General features: G+C 39.9%; 1 protein-coding gene across 4 annotated transcripts in view; it reads right to left on the reverse strand.

Annotated features, from left to right (window-relative positions):
- The window catches only part of LOC122563264 (phosphatidylinositol 4-phosphate 5-kinase type-1 beta-like), a 159,054-nt gene that overhangs the window by 135,584 nt on the left and 645 nt on the right, over window positions 1–22,825 (reverse strand). Inside the window, exon 1 of one of the 4 annotated variants that reach the window (XM_043716969.1) lies at window positions 22,649–22,739. The exons of 1 other annotated variant lie outside the window; for it this stretch is intronic. The gene's annotated coding sequence lies outside the window, so the exon portion shown is untranslated. Of the gene's footprint in view, window positions 1–22,555; window positions 22,613–22,648; window positions 22,742–22,825 lie in introns of those variants that run through there. 2 more of the 4 variants (XM_043716910.1, XM_043716950.1) reach the window with 2 other exon arrangements.

Below are 22,825 nucleotides of genomic sequence, written 5' to 3' on the forward strand. Positions count from 1 at the left end.
GATCTCTTTCCTCACTATCTCCCTGGGCCCCACTCCCCCACCTTACTAGTTTAAATCCTCCCAAGCAGTTCTAGCAAATTTCCCTGCCAGTATATTGGTCCCCTTCCAATTTAGGTGCAATCCGTCCTTCTTGTACAGGTCACATCTACCCCAAAAGAGATTCCAATGATCCAAAAATGTGAATCCTTCTCCCATATACCAGCTCCTCATCCATGCATTCATCTGCTCTCTCCTCCTATTCCTGCCCTCACTAACTCGTAGTACTGGAAGTAATCCAGATATTACTACCCTTGAGGACCTCCTTTTTAAATTTCTGCCTAACTCTGTAATCTCCCTTCAGAATGTCATCCTTTTCACTTCCTATATCATTGGTTCCAATGTGGGGAATGACTTCCTGCTGGCCCCCTCCCCTGTGAGAACATTCTGCACCCTCTCTCAGACATCCTTGATCCTGGCCCCAGGGAAACAACACACCAGTGTAGTGATCATGGATTGGAAGGTGCTGTCTAAAGAGCCTTGGCAAATTTCTGCAGTGCATTTTGTAGATCATTTATACTGCTGCTACTGTGTATCAGTGGTGGAGGGACTGAACTTCTTGGATAGGGTGCAATTAGAAGGCTGCTTTGTGCTGGATAATGTCAATCTTCTTGATTGCTGTCAGAGGTGCATTTATCCAGGCAAGTGGGAAGTACTGTATTCCATTTCAGTCCTAACTTCAGCTTTGTGGATGGTGAGGTCAGATGGTGAATGAATTTTAGTAGGAGTCATAGCCACTGATCTGCTTTTGTAGTCATTGTATTGAAATGGCTAGTCCAGTTCAGTTTCTAGTCAATGGTCACCTCCCCCACCCTCAGGATGTTATTAGTGGGGGAATTTGGTGATGGTGGCAGCCAATGAATGTTAAGGGGGCAATGGTCATTGCTTGGCACTTGTGGTGTGATTGTTACTTGCCACTTGTCAGCCCAAGTCTGTATATTGCCCAGGTCTTGCTGATTTGAAGACAGACTGCTTCAGTATCTGAGTTGTTATTGGTGGTGCTGAACACCTGCAATCAGTGAAAATCTCCACTTCTGACCTCCTGGAGGATGGGTCACTAATGAAGTAGCTGAAGATGACTGGTTCTAGGACACCCCCTTGAGGAACTTGTGCAGAGTTTCTGTGGCTGAGATGACAAACCTCCAACCACAACCGTTTACCTTGGTGCCACTTATGACACCAACTAGCAGAGTTTGCCCAACACCCTATCCCTCCCAATTTTATAATGGTTCCTTGAGATCACACGGAGTCAAATATGGCCTTGATGTCAAGGGCAGTCACTCTCACCCCACCTTGAGAATGCAGTATTTTGGTCCATGTTTGAACTAAGGTCCATGTTTGCGATAAGGGCAGGAACTGAGTAGCCCTGGTGCAATCCGATCTGGGCATTAATCAGCAGGTTATTGCTGAGCAGGTGCTGCTCAATAGCAGCAATGACAACACCTTCCATCACTTTACTGGATGATTGAGAGTGGACTCAGAGGATGAAATTGGCTGGGTTGGGTTTATCCTGCTTTGTGTGTACAGGCACATATCTGTGCAATTTTCCAAATCATTGATAGGTCCCAGTGTTGTAACTGCACTGGAATAACCTAGTATAGGGTACAGCAAGTTCTGGCACACAAGTCATCAGTACTATTGCCTAAATGTCATCAGGGCCCACAGCCTCCAACCATTTCTTGATATCAACTGAGCTGCTGGGGACCTCTGAAGGAGGCCAAGATGGATCATCCATTTCGCACTTTTGGCTGAAGATTGCTGCAAATGCTTCACCTTATATTTTGCACTGATGTGCCTGGGCACCCTCATCATTGAGGATGGGGATACTTGTGAAGCTGCCTCCTCAGAGTAGATTAATGTCCATCGCCATTCACAACTATGTGGCAGGACTGCAGAGCTTGGATCTGATCTGTTGGTTAAAGAATCACTTATCCTCATCTGTCACATGATACTACACTGTTTGGCATGCACATAGACCTGTTTTGCCTAGACATCACATGTTTTGACCTTATTCATTAATCTATTAACTTACTGAAGGCCTTATAGGATCTACTGCAATACCTTTTTATTCAATTTCCCCCGTGACATCAAAACTGGGAACTTAACATTCAGGGATATGTGACCTTTCACAGAGACAGGAAGGGTGGAAAACACTGTGGTAGCACCAATAATCAGAAAGGAAGTGAGGATAGTTGAGACAGATAATCGAAGCTTAGATGATGTACTGTCTATTTGGGTAGAGGTTTAAAAAAGAACAGCAAGGGAAGGAAGGAATTAGTAGAAATAGTGTACAGGAATTGTTGGAAAAACTGTAAATCAACAAATAAGAGGAGCATGTAAGAAGATTAGAGAAATAATTATGCTGACTTTAATAAAAACAGCCAAGGTAAATTGTGAAAGAAAGCTAGCACAAAATATCAAAGAGAGCAAAAGCTTCTATAGGTTTTAAGAGAAAGAGAGACGCTAATGTGAATGTTGATCCTTTGGAAAATTAACCAGAGTGTTAACAGTGGGGAACACAGATGCTATGTCAATACTTTGCCTCACTTTTCACAGTGGAGGACAATAGTTGAATCCTGTCAGAATGGGCAAGTCAGAGGCAATAGATAAGGTAGAACTTTTTTTCCCCCTATCAATGTTGATTGTTCTAAGCAAGCTATTAGGATTGAGGACAGATAAGTCTTCTGGGCCTGATGGCCTACATTCTAGAGTATTAAGGAAGTGGCAGCGGAGAGAGTAGATCCATTAGTTATGATATTCCAAAAATCCCTGGACACAGGAAAAGGTTCCAGTGGATTGGAAAATAGCTAATATAACACCCTTATTCAAAAAGGGAGGGATGCAAAATGTGAGATGTTACAGATCAGTTAGTTTAACATCTGGTGTTGGCCAAGTGTTAGAATCAATTAGCAAGGAAGCAAAATCAGGACATTTTGAAAGCCAAAACGCTATCCAGAGTCAGCATGGATTTATGAAGGGCAAATCATACTTGACTAACTTGCGAGAGCTCTTCAAAGTAGTAACAAGCAAAATGGATAATGGGGGTATTGTAGATGTAATTTATCTGGACTTCTGGAAGGCTTTTGATAAGGTGCCGCTCAAAAGGTTAATTCGCAAGGTTGGATCATATGGGATTAAGGGTAATTTATTAGCCTGGATGGCTGGCTGGCTGATAGACAGAAGAGAGTGTCGGGATAACTTTTTTTTTCCTGGATGGCAAAATGTAACTAGTGGGGTGCCACAGGGTTCCATCTTTGGACCCCAGATATTTACAATCTACATTAACACCTTGGATAGAAAGCGCTATAGCCAAATTTGCAGACAAAACAAAAATAGGCAGGATGGTAAATGACAATGAAGAAATAAGAACCTTACAAATGGATATAAATAGATTAGGAGGGTGGGCCAAAATGTGGCAGATCGAGTTTAATGTGGATAAGTGAGAGGTCATGCATTTAGGTAGAAAAAAAGTGGGAAGCCGATCTATGATCTTAATGGGGAGACACTTTGGGGTGCCCTGGTACAGAGGGATCGAGGTCTACTTGTTCATGAGTTACATAAAACTAGCATGCAGGTACAGCAGATAATAAAGCAAGTGAATGGAATGTTGGCTTTTATAGCTAAATGAGTAGAACATAAAAGGTAAGGAAGAATTGTTGCAACTATACAAGGCATTGGTGAGACTAGGTTATTGTGCACAGTTTTGGTCCCCTTATTTGTTGAAGGATGTAGTGGCATTGGAGACAGTTCAAAGGAGGTTCACTAGATTGATCCCAGAGATGAGGAGTTTGTTGTATGAAGAAAGATTGAACAGTTTAGGAACTGTTTAGGAGAATGAGGGGAGAACAAATTAAGGTTTTCTTGATGATAAAGGGTGTGGATAAAATAGATGTGGAGCGGATGCTTTCCATTGAGGGGCACTATAGGGCAAGAAGTCATTGTCTTAGGATAAGGGATAGCATTTTTAAAAGCAGAATTGAGGAGAAACTACGTCTCTTAGAGAGGTGTAAATCTGTGGAATTCACTACAACAAAAGTGCAGTGGATGCTGAGTAAATTTGAGGAGGAGTTGGACAGATTTTTAATTGTAATGAGTTGAAGGGATATGGAGAGAAGGCAGGAAAATGGGGGGTGAGGAGCATATCAGCCATGATCGAATTGGGGGGCAGACTTGATGTCCTAATTCTGCTCCTACATCTTATGAAATAATAACATTGATTAGGTAGCTATGTCAATGCATTCATAGATTGCATTAGAGATAGTTTCCTAGAGCAATGTGTCACAGAGCCAACCAGGACACTAGCTTTCTTGGATCTGATAATGTGTAATGAGGAAAGTTTACTAAATGGACTCCAAGTAAAAAGATCCTATGGAAAGAACATGGTAGAATCTAATATTCAGTTCATGAGTGAGAAACTTGCGTCAGAAACAATTGCGTTTAATTTGGAGAATCATAATGAAATGACGATAAAATCAGAAAGTGAAACGGCTGGGTAGATTAGCAGATGAAAACCGAAAGTACTGTGGATGCTGTAAAATCAGAAACTAAAACAGAAGTTGCTGGAAAAGCTCAGCAGATTTGGCAGCATCTGTGGAGAAAAATCAAAGTTAACGCTTCAAATCCGATAATCCTTCCTCAGAACTGCTCTGGAAGGGTCACAGGACCCGAAACGTTAATTTTGATTTCCCTTCACAGCTGCTGCCAAACCTGCTGAGCTTTTCCAGTAACTTCTATTTTTGTTTTGGATAGATTAGCAGGATTGATGGTAAGCAAGCAGTAACAGATGTTTACGGAAGTATTTCACAACTTTCAGTAAAAGAAATTACATCCCAGTAAGGAAGAAAGATTGAGAGGGGGATAAATCTACCATGACTAATCAAGGAAGTTAAAAGTTTAAAGAAAATCCATGGAAGGAGGCCCAAACCAGCGATAGCCCTGAAGATTGGGATAAATTCAGAATCCAGCAAAGGACTAAAAACATTATAAACACAGAAAATAAACTCCAAGGGCAAACTAGTAAGGTACATAAAAACTGACAATAACAACTTCTTTAAATATATAAAAAGGAAGAGAGGTCAAAGCGAACATAGGCCCTTACAAAACAAATCTGGGGAGATGGATGTGGGGAACAAGGAAATGGCAGCGTTAAATATTTTACATCAGTATTTATGCTGAAAGATACTGGGAGCACATCATTACTGGTAAAGAATATGGGGAATTAATTAAGTCCTATCACCTTCACTAGAAACGCAATTTTGACAAACCAATGTGACTAAAGGCAGACAAGTCTCCTGGCCCTGTTGGTTTGCTTCCTAGGATCATAAAAGAAGTAACTGTAGAGATACCGGATGCATTGGTTGTAATTTTCCAAAGACTGTTGGATTATGGAAAATTGCCAATGTGACACTCCTATGCACAGTGAGGGAGGCATGAAACAGGTAACTGAATGCTGAATAACCCAAGTCTGTTGTTGGAAAAATGCTGGAATCAATTAAGGAAGTAACAGCAAAATATTTGGAAAAATCAAAAATAGAAAGGCACGATGGCTTTGTGAAAGAAAAATTGTGATTGGTGAACCGTTCTTCCAAGGAAGTCTCAACCAGAGTGAATAGAAGGGATCTAGTAGATGTGTTGTATTTGGACTTCTAGAAGACATTTCACAAGGTACCTAACAAAAGTTTCAGTCCAAGATAACAGCATACAGTATTGGAGGTAGTACATTGGCATGGACAGAGAATTGGTTAATGGGCAGGAAACTGAGTGGGAAGAAAGGATTATTTTTCAGGTTGGTGACCCGTGAGGTTCCACAGGGATCAGTGTTGGGAATGCAACTGTTTACAATATACATTAATAACTTGGAAGAAGAAAGTGAATATATCATAGCCAATTTTGCAGACAAAAGTATTTGGAAAGGCAGGTGGTGAGAGGGATAGAAATAGCTTACAGGAGAGGTATTGATAGATTAAATGGGCAAAAAGTTGTCAAATGGGGTCCAATGTGGGAAAATGCAAAGTTGCTCATTTTGGAAGGAAGAACAAAAGAATACAATATTATTTAAAAGGAGAAAAAATGCAGAAGGGTACTTGTGCATAAAACACAAAGCTACACGGGCAGCAGGTAATCAGGGAGGCTAATGGAATATTGGCTCTTATTTCAAGGGGTTGGAGTAGGGAAGACTTACTGTTACATCTCGAGTGCTGGGAGCAGTTTTGTTCCACTTATTTAAGGAAATTATCATTTTATTGGAGGCAGTTCAGGGAAGCTTCATTAGGATGATCCCTGATATGAAAGGATTGTCTTATGAGTAAAGGCTAAACAGGTTGGGACTCTACTCACTAGAGTTTAGAAAAATGAAATGTGATCTCTTTGAAACACATAGCATTCCTAACAGGTTTGACAGTATAAACGAAAGGATAAACCTCCTCACATTGGGCGGGGGGGTGAATGGCAAAGCAGGCTCAAGGGGCTGAAAGGCCTACTCCTATTTCTTTACGGAGTAAGTCAATTAATTTTGTCATCCTTTTTGAAATCCATTCTGATGAATATTACAACGTGGATTGTTTTCATTTTATTTTCTCCTTTAGTAAGGGTTCTATTATGTTTTTAAACAGTGTTAAATTGACTTACCAAGAATTCTAGGCATGTTCTAGAAAAGACATAACATCAGCCATGCACCAATCGTCCGAGTCTTAGAGGTTTAAAGCTGTGAAAAAGGCTCTTTGGCCCATTGAGTCAGTGCCTGTCAAAAGCTCCCAGCTAAGTATTCTAATCGGAAATAAATCTTTTGAACAAAGGAGTACCTCTGCTGTCTCTTCCCTCGATTTATTTTTAAAATATGCAGATGTAGTCTATTCAAATCAGAAGTTTAATCTTGTTTGAGATTGGTCAGTTTATTTAATATTACTTCTCTTTATTTTAAATGGGAATCTCATTTTTTTAGTTTGCACACCCACCCTCCTCCCCCTCCCCACTTTATATCCACAAATTTTCTAAGTAAAATAGTAAAGGATAATAATTATTTCCTACTTCTGCCATGCTGCCTGTGATTTTATCCTTGAAAAATGTCCATATTACACAGGAGGAAGTGCTGGATGTCTTGAAACACATAAAAGTGGATAAATCCCCAGGACCTGATCAGGTGTACCCCAGACCTCTGTGGGAAGCTAGGGAAAGTGATTGCTGGGCCCCTTGCTGATATTTGTATCATCGATAGTCACAGGTGAGGTGACGGAAGACTAGAGGTTGGCTAACATAATGCCACTATTTAAAGGTGGTAAGGACAAGCCAGGGAACTATAGATTGGTGAGCCTGACATCAATGATGGCAAGTTGCTGGAGGGAGTCCTGAGGGACAGGATGTACATGTATTTGGAAAGGCAAGGACTGATTAGGAATAGTCAACATAGATAGGATTTCCCATGCACAAAGCTAACGAATTTGGTTGAGTTTCTTGAAGAAGCAAAGAGGATTGATGAGGGCAGAGCAGTGGAAGGGATCTATATGAACTTCAGTAAAGTGTGTGGCAACTGGTTAGCAAGGTTAGACCTCATGGAATACAGAGAGAACTAGCTCAAAGATAGAGGACAAAGGGTGGTGGTGGAGGGTTGCTTTGCAAACTGGAGGCCTGTGACCAGTGGCATGCCACAAGGATTGGTGCTGGGTCCACTACTTTCTGTCATTTATATAAATGATTTAGATGTGAACATAGGAGGTATAGTTAGTAAGTTTGCAGATGACACCAAAATTGGAGGTGTAGTGGACAGCAAAGTATTGCAACGGAATCTTGATCAGATGGGCCAATGGGCTGAGTGGCAGATGGAGTTTAAATTTAGATAAATGCGAGGTGCTGAGTTCTGGGAAAGCAAATCTCAGCAGGACTTATACACTTAATGGTAAGATCCTAGGGAGTGTTGCTGAACAAAGAGACCTTGGAGTGCAGGTTCATAGTTCCTTGAAAGTAGGTAGATAGGATAGTGAAGGAGGCATTTGGTATGCTTTCCTTTATCAGTTAGAGTAGTGAGTACAGGAATTGGGAGGTCGTGTTGCGGCTGTACAGGACATTGTATAGGCCATTTTTGGAATAGTGTGCGCAATTCTGGTCTCCTTCCTATTGGAAGGATGTTGTGAAACTTGAAAGGGTTCAGAAAAGATTTAAAAGGATATTGAAGGAGGGAGCTGTTGGGAGAGGCTGAACAGGCTAGGGCTGTTTTCCTTGGAGCATCAGGAGCTGAGTGGTGACCTTATAGAGGTTTATAAAATCATGAGGGGCATGGATAGGATAAACAGACAAAGTCTTTTCCCTGGGGTGGGGGAGGGCATAGTTTTAGGACAAGGGGAAAGATATAAAAGGGACCTAAGGGGCAACATTTTCATGTAGAGGGTGGTACGTGTGTGGAATGAGCTGTCAGAGGAAGTGGTGGCAGCTGGTATAATTACAGCAATTAAAAAGCATTTGGATGGGTATATGAATAGGAAGGATTTGGAGGGATATGGGCCAGGTGCTGCTAGGTGGGACTAGATTAGGTTGGGATATCTGGTGCGCATGGACGAGTTAGACCAAAGGGTCTGTTTCCATGCTGTACTCCTCTACGACTCTATGCTCCTGTTCCCAGACAATTACGTTTCTGAAGAATATAGCAATTTTTAAGAATATCTTCAAGTTTGTAGTTCCTTTGTCTTCCTGTGTTTAAAAATTTCTCCCCATGTCTTTGCATTCTCCCTCTTTTTGGTATTGCTTTCCATCAAAATATGTTGCCTCTTTTTGCTCAATTTCTATCATGGGTTTTTATGCATCCTATAGTAAACTTATATGGTCAAATGAATGAAGCAGTCTTCATCCACCTCAAGAGTAATTTAATGTCCTGAAACAGTCACCAGCTGTGATTCATTTGAAAAACGATAAAGTGAACAGCCATTTGTGTATTCCCTTTGATGTAGCACCTTAAATGGAGACAAAAGTTGGATTCTTGAGCCAAAGCAGATATTAGGAGGAGTAACTGAAACTTGTTCTTAAAAAGGAGAAGATGGATGTGTAGCAGTGATTGAGAAAGGAATTCCAAACAATCAGGCTGGGAGGACACAGGCACAAGATTGAGGCCAGCTGAACAGCAAATCCAGGAGAGAGCTCCAACACTGGTCAGAGATGGAGAAAGGGAGACTGTAGAGGGAGATAAACACAAGCATAAGAATTTTACATCAATAGGTCTTGGTTCAACTATAGACACAAAATGGTGCCAATGCTATGAACAAATAATAGCCTTCAAACAAGATGGGAAAGATTAGTCCGACAATTTATGGCCATATAATTGAGCTGCATGTTTTACATTTGATGTTTACAAAATCCATCTTGGAAAAAAAGGTACTAATATCATCAATTGTCTATATACAGATACGGTCACAGATATGCCATTAAGGTATCCAGTGAAGAATGGAGATTGTAAATACATTTTCTCCTATCCAAACAATAAGGACTCCTACACCAATGAATTTTAATAAATGCAACTCCTGATTTTCTAACCCTCCACTGACAGAACAACAAGATGCACATTGGTGTCTTTAGCCACATATGATCAGCCAAACTCAGGCTCAAAACTGGGCTTTGCACGGGCTCATGCAGCTCAACTCAATACACGAGTTCTTCTACAAGGCTCCCTGCTGCCCCAAGCAATACTTTTTTTTCCAACTGCCCAAGTATTTGCACTGCTTTGTGCAGATGCTGTGAAATAGCAGCAAAGTCAGAGGTGCGCCAACAAATCCAAACTACAATCAGCCACCCTTATTATTATATATAAAGACAGCTTCATGACATCTCAACCATCATTTATTTAAAATCATTAGATTATCTCAGTCTCCTATGAGAATTCAGATTTTATTGGAAGGATGGCTGAAAGAGTCCAAAGTATCTGTCTTTCCACAAGCAAGGTTAGAGACAAAAAAAAAACTGCAGATGCTGGAATCCAAAGTCGACTGGCAGGCCAGGCAGGTGGTGGAGAAGTCAACCTTTCGGGTGTGATCCTCCTTCAACCCTTCTCCACCTCCTGATGCTGCCTGGCTTGCTGTGTTCTTCCAGCCTCCTGTCTGTCTACTTTCCACAAGCAAAGGCTGACCATTTTAGTGAGAGGTGATGACATTTCAGGATGAGATCAATATTTGTTTACCAACAACTTTAATACTACAGCTCATACACAATGATGGTGCAACATATCTCTGAATCTAATCAGACAGCAATTAATTCTTATTGTGCAGTGAGGTTAGTGAGGGAAGCTGGTGAAGCAGGCCATTTCCAAACCCTCTCTTGCTAATTTCTCTCACATTTAATTTTCCTTAGCTATTATCTCTGTGGCTTTCAGTTAACATCCTAATTTGTATTAATTATGCTCATTTATGTCATCAATTATGTTCATTGCAAACAGGACCCATTGTTTCAAGGAAATAAAAGGAAGAAGTACCTTTTCTTTTCCCTGAATTAGAGGATGCATCAGCAGTTCTAAAGAAAGAGACATGGGCAAAATATGCAAATTAGATCCAATCTGCATCCAGGCAGCATCAAAGGAGCAGGAGAATCGACGTTTCAGGCCTGCTTGGCACACCCTCCTCATTCCTGAAGAAGGGCTTATGCCCAAAACGTCGATTCTCCTGCTCCTTTGATGTTGCCTGACCTGCAGCGCTTTTCCAGCAACACATTTTTAAGCTCTGATCTCCAGCATCTGCAGTCCTCACTTTCTCCCAATCTGCATCCATACAAGTACCAAACAGATGGAGTCACAGGAGGTAAATAAGTGGCCTGTAGGACATTTGTGTTGGTAACATTAGTTTGGAACCCAATTCTGTGTGGGGGGATTATAGAATCACAGAATGTTCACAGCTCTGATGGAGGCCATTCAGCCCATATGTACTTGGGCATACATTTCCCATCCATCACCTTTTCCCTGTGGGCCAGCAATTTTCACTTGTATTTTTCCCACCCCTCAGGTAATTATCAGATTGTGTTTTGAAAACGACAATTGATTCTGCCTGTACCACACAGTCCATTCCAGATCCTAGGCACGAACGATGCAAGAAAGATTCTCTGCATGTTGTCATTGCCACTTTTGTCAATCACTTAAATGGATGCTCTCTTCACTGTTCCAGCAACGGAAACAGTCTCTCCATATTCTCTGGCCATGCTCACGATTACAGGTACTACTTTTGAGAATGGCTTCCCAAACTTCTAAGTAGAATAGCTGGACCCCTTCCAAACTATCACATAACAGAGCTTCCTCATTCTTGGAACCACATTCGTAAATCTTATCTGTATCCTTTCTTAATGTCTTCACATTTTCTGAAATGTGCTGCTCAGAACTGGACATAAATATTCCAGAAGAGGCCTAACCAGTGTTTTATATAAAAAGGTTCAACAAAACTTCCTTGATTTTGTACTAGCATTTATTACAGTTAAGCAGCATCTATCTTTTAATATCACTCTTGTTTACAAAACCGTCCATAATCTTCATTCCTCCCAATCTCTGCAATTGTTTCCAGCAACAGAAGCCACCGATATTCTCATTTCTCCAATGCTTTTTTTTCTGTGCTGATCTGATTTCAGTTGTCCCCCCATTGGTGGTACTTCCTTTCTCTGGTTAGACCCCGAGCTGTGGAATTCCATCCCTGAACTCCTCCATGTTCCAAGTCTCCTTACTCCTTTAAAATATCCTAGAAACTCCACTTCTTTGACCAAGCTGTTTGTCATCTGCCCCAATCTCTCACGTGGCCCGGTTTCATACTTTGCCTGATAATTCTCTGAACTGCCGCGGGTTGTTTTGCTCCGCTAAAGAGGTTATAAAATAAGCAAATTATCATTGCATCAACTGTACTGTACAAAGGGCATGATTTATCTCTGGGTGTCAGGGAAAATCGTATAGCACAGAAAGTAGCTATTCAGCACACTGTGCCTTTTTAAAATATTTTATTGATGGGATGTGGGCACTGTGGGTGAAACCAGCATTTATTTCCCAGAGACCAGATCAGAGTTAACCAGATAGTTTTGGGGTGGAGCGTGGGGGAGGGTTGAAGTCACATGCAAGAATGATTTTCTTTCCTGAAGGACATTAGTTTAAAAAAAAGTGGATTTTTATGACAATCAACAACTACTGCATGGTCACCTCTAGCTTTATATTCCAGATTTGTACTGTATTCAAATTTCACCATCTGTTACAGCATGATTCAAACCCATGTACCCAGAACACTAACCTGGGATGCTGGATTTTTGTCCAGTGAATTTACCAGTATCCCACTGACTCTCTTTGAATGAGCTTTCCAATTAACTCCACTACCTTGCTTTTTTCATACAGCCCTGAAAACTGCTCTTTTTGAAGTACGCATCAATTTATCATTTGAAAGTTATTACTAAAAATCTGCTTAACACCCTTTCTGACAGCGCATTCCAGATGATAACAACTCACTCCATTAAAAACATTTCATGTCTTGTCTGGCATTTTTCTCAATTATCTTAAACCCAGCTCTTCTAGTGACCAAATCCCTGCCCCCACTCATGTTGTTGAAAGTTGATTCTTCATTTTTAAAAAGACTAACTTTTTTTAAAAAAAATTAAATCGACCTGTTGAGAGAGGTTATTACACACCCCTGGAGAAGGTGGGACTTGAACCTGAGCTTCCTGGTCCAGGGGTTGGATCACTACCACAGCACCATATCAAAGCCCCTTCATCATTCCAAACAACTGAAGGATTTGCAAAAACCAAAAATCACTTCCTTTCTGTCAAACTGTAAAGCAAAAGTCGAATAAGACTTTATTTTATGCAAGATTACATGTACAAAAAAGATTAATTGCTATAGACGTTTCCAGCCAACTCAATAAAAACAACATTGCCAGCATATTATACAACAGCTGAAAAATGTGTATTTATGGTTATCAACTCCAAGTGAATGTATTTCTGGAGCTTTCATTACCTGTTCTATCATAATCCTGCTATTGGTCAAATTGTCCAATTGCACCTTCCCAGAGCCAGGGGCTTTTTGACAGATACTCAAGAAGCATCCATTAATCCACCACACACCCTCTCCAATCCCCTTTTAAAAGGATAAAGGACGAGAAGGGATCAAAGAAAATGAAAGAAACATTGTTTTTCATCATCCTATAATATTTTTCATGGTCCCTTCTCACAGGAATGAATAGAGATGAATGTTCAAATCTGAGGCACTGCATGTGTCAAACTTACATATATTAAAATAAGCAGAACTAATCCTCAGTTTGCTTTAAACTCCTCTATCTCGATGTGATATCAAATTTGTATTATAATGGCCACTTACTAAACTGTGTTTTCATCCTAATTAGATGACGATTGCAGTTTTGCATCATAGCCAAGAAAAAATTTTTTTTAAAAACATGACTCTCCATGGAAACTAATACCAGGTTTCCTGGGTAACAGGAAGCTCCCATTTTTCATAAACAAGTCTGTTTGGTGTAATTTTTTTTAAAAATGCAAAAAATATTTTTGAAAATTAAACTGCAATCAACATTTTTGAGGCCATTTAACTAATATCTATTAATGGAGCAGCATTTGATAGCTTTCGCAGAATTTGTAATGTAAATGCTTGGTGCAATTTGATCTACATAAACCTCAATTTCACATTCAGCACTGCTTATCTATTACCACTACCAACATGAACTAATTTCAAACAATGGGCAAAAGAGAGTTTAATGTTGAGTATGTGTTGCTGGAAAAGCACAGCAGGTTAGGCAGCATCCGAGAAGCAGGAAAATTGACGTTTCAGGCCAGAGCCCTTCATCAGGAATTCATCAAGATTCCTGATGAAGGGGTCCGGCCCGAAATGTCGATTTTTCTGCTCCTCGGATGCTGCCTGACCTGCTTTGCTTTTCCAGCAACACACACTCAACTCTGATCTCCAGCATCTGCAGACCTCACTGTCTCCTAATTAAAAAAAAAAGTTTAGTCCAGCACTGTTTCTGTGAAACGAACAGAGGAAGAGAAATAAAGATCAACTAAGCACTTGGACTTGATATTGTAATTATAATATTTTGAAGTTGGATTTTTCTGCACTCCTTATGGATCTGAGAGACCTGCACTGCGCCAGCGCCTTCAACAAACTATGAAAATACTGCAAAGATTTTCTGCCAGTGAAGTATATGTAGCCACTGTTGTAATGGAGGAAATATAATACTTAACTTGCAAACAGCAAGCTCCCACAAATAGCAGTATGATAACGACTAAATGTGGTTGTTTCTGTGATGTTGGTGGAGGGATAAATATCAGGAGTTCCCAAATGTTCTTCAGACTAGAGTCAGAGGTCTCTTACATGCACATGAGGAGGTTTATTACATCGTGTTAAAAATGGTGATCGGAACAGAAAACTAAAGCTTCCACTACATACCTGACTTGCTAAAATAATTGGTCGGGAGAAGGAATAATGACACAAGAAATAGACACCAGCCACTGGAGCATTAGTAAGGCTTTTTGGACTGGTGAACTTTCATTAAAATGTTTGTGCGATGAACAATTATCCCACAGAATTTTTCTTTCTAATTTTTGAAGAACTTACAGTACAGTCAACTTATCTCAGGCACAGGAAAGAAAACAGAAGTAGATACTTCAGCTGAAGAAGATGAAACTCTTGCACAGTGGTTAGCATCGCTGCCTCGTAGTGAGAGGGACCTCTGTGTAGGCTTTGCACGTTCTCCCCATGTCTGTGTGGGTTTCCACCAGGTGCTCTGGTTTCCTCCCACAGTCCAAAGATGTGCAGATAAGGTGGATTGACCATGCTAAATTATTCCATAGTGCCCAGGTACATGTAGACGAGGTGGCCTAGCAATGGTAAATGTGGTGTTACAGGAATAGGGCGAGGGCAGGTGAGATATTCCTTGGGGGATCAGTTCAGACTCAATGGGCCAAATGGCCTCTCTGCGCTATAACATTGTGCTCTGAAAGTTCTATGATACTGAAAAGGGGCAATTACTGGAATTGGAGGGAATTAGAACTGACTAACTTTAAAGAGAAAGAATGTAATCAAAAATTTCCACCTTACAACTAAAGTTGTGTCCCCAATTCTGGACATTGTACATTAGAAAGGATATGGAGGTTTTAGGGAGAGAGCAGAAAGAAATTATAATAATAGTTACAGGAATGAGGGAGTTCTGATATGTGGATGGACCCAAGCTTGAAAGAAGATTTGATAAAGGTGTCTGAAATTAGTCACATTCTGAACAGAGTAGAAAAGGAGAAATTGTTCCCATTTTGCAGAAGGGTTAAGTCACAGAGTCATACAGCATGGAAGCAGACCCTTCAGTCCAACCAGTCCATGCCAAACACAAAGCCAAACTAAACTAGTCCCACTGCCTGTTCCTGGCCCATATCCCTCCAAACCTTTCCTATTCATGTACTTATCCAAATGTCTTTTAAACATTGCAATTGTGCCCACATGCACCAGTTCCTTAAGTTCATTCCACACATGAACCACTCTCTGTGAAAAAGCTTTTGCCTCTTGTGTCTTTAAGTCTCTCTCCTCTTGGTTTAAGAACTGGAGGATGTCACTTGAAGGTAAAACAACAAACAAATGAATGATGACATGAGGAAAAAACTATTAAACATAGCCAATGGTTCTGGTCTGGAATGCTCTGCCTAAAAAAAAAACAGCAGGGGCTAATTCAATCTTGGCATTCAGAAAGAAACACTTGAAGAGAAAACGTTTGCATTGTAACTGGAAGGGAAAGGGGAGTGGGACTAGTGAGTTGCTCTTACAGAGAGACGATGGGTTCAAATGGTGACCTTTGACGTTGGAACCATTCTGTGATTCATTTAATGATTTTACCAAAACATTAGGTTCAGCAGAACAAGAAAAAAATTCAAGAACTCAGTCCACATCTATTAAACCTGGTGAGATTTAAATGACAAATTTGTTATTGCATTTTGAAATGTTGTGAAAACACAACAGCTCACAGTGAAGGGAAAATTATAGCAGTCAGTTGCAAACGAACAAAAATTGAGAAATTGAGAAATAATCCTCACTAAACATAACCCTAAAACAAACCATAAAGGGATGCATTATTTAATAAAAGTTGATTTAACCATTTTCCCCAGCAAAAATAAAGTTCTCCATTTGCAAATGAGAAAGGACTTCATTTTTTAAAGAAGGTTATTTTTGCCTTATCTAGGGCATGACTGACTTTTCAAGATGGGTAAAATGCACAGTGATGCATATCATAAGACTCTGAGGGTCACCAGAGTCTTACCACACCATAGGGCTGCTCCCTCATCACAGAGTGTTGATTAACCAGGCGGCCACCATACCTCAGACGTGGGGAGAGGTCGAGAAGGACAGTCCTTCATGGTAGCCTCAGCTGGTGTTGGGAATTAAACCCATGCTGTTGGCATCACACTGCTTCGCAAACCAAGTGTCCACCAAACTGAGCTAAACCAACCAAGTTTGGATGGGCCAGAGACTTGGCTGTCCGTATGTACAAGCCGAACAGCCACTTGTAACAAATTTCAATGACAGATGAAAACATTTCGCACAATCTAACTTCCCTCACCACCTGAGCTACTTGAAACAATGCAAATTTTCCCTGTAGTGAAGCCAAGATTCATAAGGTTGAGTGTTCAAGTCCCAGAGGAATCTAAGATCAATGTCTGCAGTGAGACAGAGTACTGAAGGAGAGCTGTACAGTCAGAAGTGTCATTTTCTGATGAGAATTAAACCAAAGTTGTCTGGCCTTTTGGAGATTGAAAATCCCATGAGAAAGGGAATTCTCTCCAGCATCCTGTCCAATATTTATCATTCAAAACACAAGCTGATTACATTGTTTGCGTGAGCTTGCTTTGCACAAGTTAGCAGCCACATTTTCTCCATTTCAATAATGACTACTCTTACAAAAAGCTCCAGTAGCTGTCCAGCAACATAGAATGCCCCAAGGTTGTTAAAAAAAGATTTACATGCAAGTCTTTTCTTCAAGAAATCTCTTTTTTTCCTCCCTTCACAAAATTCTGAAAGCTGTGAACACTCATCTGTAATTTCTTTTCCTCTCTCTTACCGACCTGCTCAGGAATGTTATTGAGCATTTCTGGAACAGGTGGGATTTCAACCCAGGTCTCCTGGTTTAGTGATAGGGATACTACCACTGCACCACAGAATCCTCTTGCCATTTGCAAACTATACTAGGTTGAAGGAATTTCAGGTGTCTAGTTGAAACTAAATGGTATCATGTGACAATATGACAAACAATGCAATTCCCAATTATGACCCTTAATTATACAGCCAAATAAGCTCTTTTAACATTCAATCCAAAGTACAGTTGGAGGAGGAAGGAGGTTTAATTTTAAAACAGCAACGCTATGTGCTGTACTGTGGAAATACTTGGATGGGTACATTTTTGTCTTTCATTATGTCTCATTTCCCTAATTTATCCATGCACAAGAAATGGTTTGGTTCTCAAATTAATTTACGTGCAGAATCAAATTATGTCCTTCTTCGTTGCAGATAAATTGAGCAAATTAAATGCCAATAAAAGGGTGCGCTGCTGTTACGTAAATGGTCACATGCAAACTTCAACATAATTTGAATTTTTGCAAATCACATGAGCAAAGTCTATCTCCATCATATCAGCTGTTTGTATGGCACATCATCTGTCTGCATGCACCTATGATGTAAGGCTTTTTAAAGTAGCAACTGATACTCTCAACTAGGTATATTCATGTTCTTAGGAATACTTCATTAGTACACGAAGAGAATGACTCATTTTACCACTAACTCGCAAGTAGTTAACAATTTAAATCAAATTTAACAATTTTACAATTCACATAATCCAGATGTTATTTGCTCCAGCAAGTGACAGACTGGGTGGATTCTACCTTACTCAGACACTGGAACTCTGCAGTAGAAATGCAACAACCTCGCATATTTAATAACATCCCAATGCATACCATAAGACTGCCATCAAGCACCAGGCAGCATCTCAGTGTTCATGATGCCTCTGAGCACAGCAGAGCTTCCTTTCAGAAGAAACGTTAAGCTAAGACCCTCTCAGATTGATATAAAAAGCATGTCATGGCACTAGGGGCTGTTTCCTGGCCAGTATGTAATCCCCAACCAGATTATCTGGTCATTACATAGTTGCTGTACATGTGAATTTGCAGCACATTCACACTTTTCAACAGAGACAACACTTCGGACTTGGGTGCAAAGTGCTTTGGGACATCCTGAGGTCATGAAATATACTATTGTATAATAATCATGTTCTACATGTCAAATCTGTGTGTTCTGTTTTGGACTTTCAAGCACTATAAGTCATTTTGAATAGTGGTGCCCTTGCTAATGACTTTGCCGTTTATTTCTTGCAGAAAGCAAGAAGATACATACACCTTGCAAGATATCCTGTGTGTGTTTGGAATCCCACAGTTAACCTGCATGACGGTGAGGGACCCCACACTCCTCACCCCAACCGATTAGAGTCAGCTGATATCCCCACTGAGAGTGAAACAAAACATTGCACACATACTGTTGCCTGGCAACTTGAGTGTGCTGAGACCCAACACTTCAAATATTCTACAGCAATGGCACAGAATAAAATATACACACTTGGTACTGTACAATACGAAACAAATGGTCAGCTAGAACATTCAGGGTTTCTCCACACCCCGTTCCACTCACCTATTTATCTAAATAAAAGGTCACCAGAGCTTTCATAACCTTAAAAGATGCTATATAAATGCAAGCTGTTGTTCTCAAAACCATCACTTACTTTCATGATTAATTTATTTTATCCCTTCTAAAATCCCCTTTTCAGGGGAAACATGCAAAATCCCACAGGCAGAACACACAAATAAATGTTCCTGTGAATTTTTAGCAACTTGATAAACCAATTCTAAAATACTAAAAAAAACAGAATGCAAAACCTCAACAAGGAGTGTGCATTATTAATGTTGGTTTATAAAGTAACCTGAAATGTCAGGTGCTGATGATTCCCCATATTAAAGGAAACCTTTGTGCTAGAATGGGGGGAGGCAAGGGGAGAAAACATTAATCTTACTTTTGCTTTCAAGTCATGAAAGACATGATCCAGTCATATTCCACAGAGAGGGTTCTGAAAGGCCAGAGACTCTAATCTGTTTTCATTAGCTGTCAAACAATTTGAAGTAAACGGTTGGCCAATATCTTAGTTTTAACTTTCCACTACACTTTCACAGCAGCTAACTCTTTATACTTAGTCCAAGAACTTCCATGGGAGGTAATTTAAGCAACAGGCAACCACTTATGTTTCTATTAACTCAATTTAAAAGTAATTCAGTATATTAAATTGGAACTAAAGCAAAATATAGATCCAACTATGTTAGCCTTTAATGGCACAACTGGGACTATTAGTTTGCAAGTTAGTTTATTCCATGTAGGAGACGTAATGCTCATGTGAATGTCATCCAGTAATAAAATTAAACACGGGAAATGTCAGTTTGAGCAATCCATATATTTCTTCCTAACCATTGATCTGAATCCAGAAGAAAAACAGATACCAGCACAATTTAAAACACAAATCAGGGTGCACATCCAATATAGGCCTGAATAAAATGCTAACCTTCAGAAACATTCACAACTGACATCAGAAACTGGACTCCCCAACCCCCTGCACTTTCCATTGTAATGTCTCCAGTCTCCTCCACTTCTCATAAGAATTTAGCTACATCCATGATGTTACATAATTGCACAGTACTACAAATTTATTTACTTTTAGAACGTAAACCAAATTGACAAAAGAGGTTCAAATAATCAAAGTGCAATTCCTCTCCAGCACCGAAGGAGTTAAAAGACCATGTGATTTTCCCTGAACTATTAAAAGTGTTATTTAAATATATAGTCAAATCTGATTATTACATACACATAACCTTGTGGTTATTTGTTTAAATTTGTTGTTCAGCCGGATCTATGCAGGTATCAGGTACCAGATGATGTATGTTAGGTTATAAGTTCAGTTGATAAACAAATTGTAATAAACAGCTTACAATTCAAGTATAAGTATCAAAATATATATATATATTAGAAATCTGTAAATTATTCAGCTGCTGTATCATATTCAGGGAAAGATGCTTAAACCAATGTAAGCAATTTTACAATTTGCCTATAGGCTACCTCTGACTTCAACTTGCTACAAGTCTCCCTCAAGGTGACAGGGTGAGAAGACAAAACAACAGGCTTAGCACGTGAACATTAACCTATATTTACCACCAGCCCAAATTATGTACTTTGTTAGATAATATCTATTCCATATCTGTGAAGATGACCTTCAATAACTTCCCTGCCCTCACTATCACCTGCTTGTTTCACAGTACTACTACACAAACTACCTGTTAATGGATCACTTCAGGGCAACATTCTGAAGTATCTGGTTTTGTTTTTCCAATCAATTACCCAGCCAACTGTTAGCAAAAATTCACCTCTAACTTGCACTGGCCTATTTTCAAATTTCTCTACCTTCATCTATCCCTATAGGTGCAACCTCTTTCAGCCCTACAAAATCTGATATCTCTGCACTCTTCCAATTCTAGCCTCTTGGCCATCCTTGATTTTAAGTCAACCACCATTTCTGTGCTCTCACTCACCTAGATGACATTCACATGAGCATTATGTATCCTACATGGAATAAACTAACTTGCTCTCCCATTCTCTATCCCCCTCTTTTTCTGCAAAGAGGCTCCTTAAAAATTAGTTATTTGGTTTTTGCCACTTTTCCTAATATTTCATACTGTATCTCAATACTAAATTTTGCCTGATAACATTTCTGTAAAGCATCATAGGATTTTTAACCATATTAAAATCCAAGTGATTGTTTTGTTGAGGGAGCAATGACGTTGCTACCTTTGGAGAACAGTTCCCTACATTTCATAAACCATCTGATGACTTTTCAATGGCAAAAGATAACTGAAATTATTATTGTTGTGCAATACTTTAAAAAAATGAATTATGAAACAGAATTTATTAATATAAACTAAGTTAGCCACAGCACACAGCTCCTTTTATCGTGGCCAAGTAATTCTGTATGTCAACAGAAGCCGACGACATTCAACTATGTGGGGCTTGAACTTTTAAAAAAAAAAGCAGCACTATTGACAGACTTGGCTATTTTATAAACAGCTATGGATTTCCACATCCATTCCTGCCTGAAATGCAACAGTGGGATTATCGGTACAATTTGCAAAACAGAAGCTGTCTTGCTGGACAGGAGAGGACGATGATGTATCTTTACTAACTTGGCAAACTCTGCAAGGAGTAGGGAATGAGAATTTGGAAGTCACCTCCAGGATTGTTTCATAACATTTACACACCTCTATTGATAAGATTAGTAGGCCTGCCTTGTCAAAGTACAGAAAAAGAAAATTGCTTTAAAAAACACTCAATTATGCAGTAACAATTCATTTTAAAGTGACATTTAAAGGAAAATTAAAAGCTCAATTTTAGATTACACATGCTTCCAAGGATTGCTTTACAAATACATAGTTAAGAACTGTTTAAGTTAAGTCTAACCTCATTGAAGGAAATTGATTAATTGTTGCCTTTAAAGATTGAATCACTTAATCTATTCTTTAACCATAGCTAACACAAAGGCTCCTGTGGTGCACTGGTAGTATCCCTACCTTTGAGACAAGAAGCCAAGGTTCAAATCCCACCTGCTCCAGGAGGGGTGTAATAACAACTCTGACCAGGGTGATTAGAAAGTAGTCATATAGAAAATAAAAGCTAATTTCACCAGAATAAGGGATGAAATCACCACCCATAAACCTTCTGGCCAATTAGAAAGAACTATGGAAGCTTCAGAAGTTGGAAAGGAGTGTTTAAAAACAAAACTACACTGATACAGATTTAAAAAATATTTTCCTTGATTAGACATTAATTTTCAGTTACACTTTAACAGCAACAGTTTTGAGCAAAATTGACACAATTTACACAAACATTTTATCAAAATGTACACGCATATGACCAAAACAAATTCAGACAGGGTCCTTTTCAACCGTGGCCTGAACAGTAAAACTCGGCAAGGCAGGTCTATTTTGTAATGAAACAAAGTTTGTAATGCCAGAAAGAAACATTTGGCTAATACTACTGAGAATTAAAAATAATGCTAGCATTATTTCTCTGCTCTAAAAAGAGGCACATTACTCACTAGCAACATTGGATGGCTAGGTCCCTACCACTCCTTCAACGTTCGTGTAAATCGATTATAAGACTTCCACTAACTAATTCATTCCAAAAACAATTTCACCTTTAAAAACCTGACGCATCTGGCATTGCCTCTTAATCAGATATCAGTATTCACAAGAGTCCATGTCCAGCTGTGGTCACAAGAACTGGACCTTTCCTAACATAAGTTTTTAAGAAAAAGAAAGCACATCTTTGCTCAATGCACCTGCCAGAAGAATTCGAACCTTAGCCTTGGACCAACAAGGCATTCAAACAGCATAACACATCTCCACTGACGTGACAAAAAAGACACAAATACACTCAGCATCTTTCTTCTTTTTACGTACATTTTTTTCTCGCCTTGTTTCTCTACCGCTCGCCTGTAGTTCATTGTCCCCTTCCTCTCTCCATTCCCCCTCCCTTCGCTGCAGTTTATTTACCTGCAGTGCTGCCTCTCTGTGTTACAGGTGTGAATGTGTTTGGCTTCTCCCAGGGTCCGGGGCTGCTGCTGCAGCAGAAGCAGCTCCACTCCTCTCTCTTTCTCTCTCCCCCGATCTGCCCGTTTGGCGGAGCGCGGGGACGCGCCTTGCAGCCTCTGCGCGCCCCCGCTCCCTCCC

This window comes from Chiloscyllium plagiosum, chromosome 2, assembly GCF_004010195.1.
Source record: "Chiloscyllium plagiosum isolate BGI_BamShark_2017 chromosome 2, ASM401019v2, whole genome shotgun sequence".
NCBI classification, from domain to species: domain Eukaryota; kingdom Metazoa; phylum Chordata; class Chondrichthyes; order Orectolobiformes; family Hemiscylliidae; genus Chiloscyllium; species Chiloscyllium plagiosum.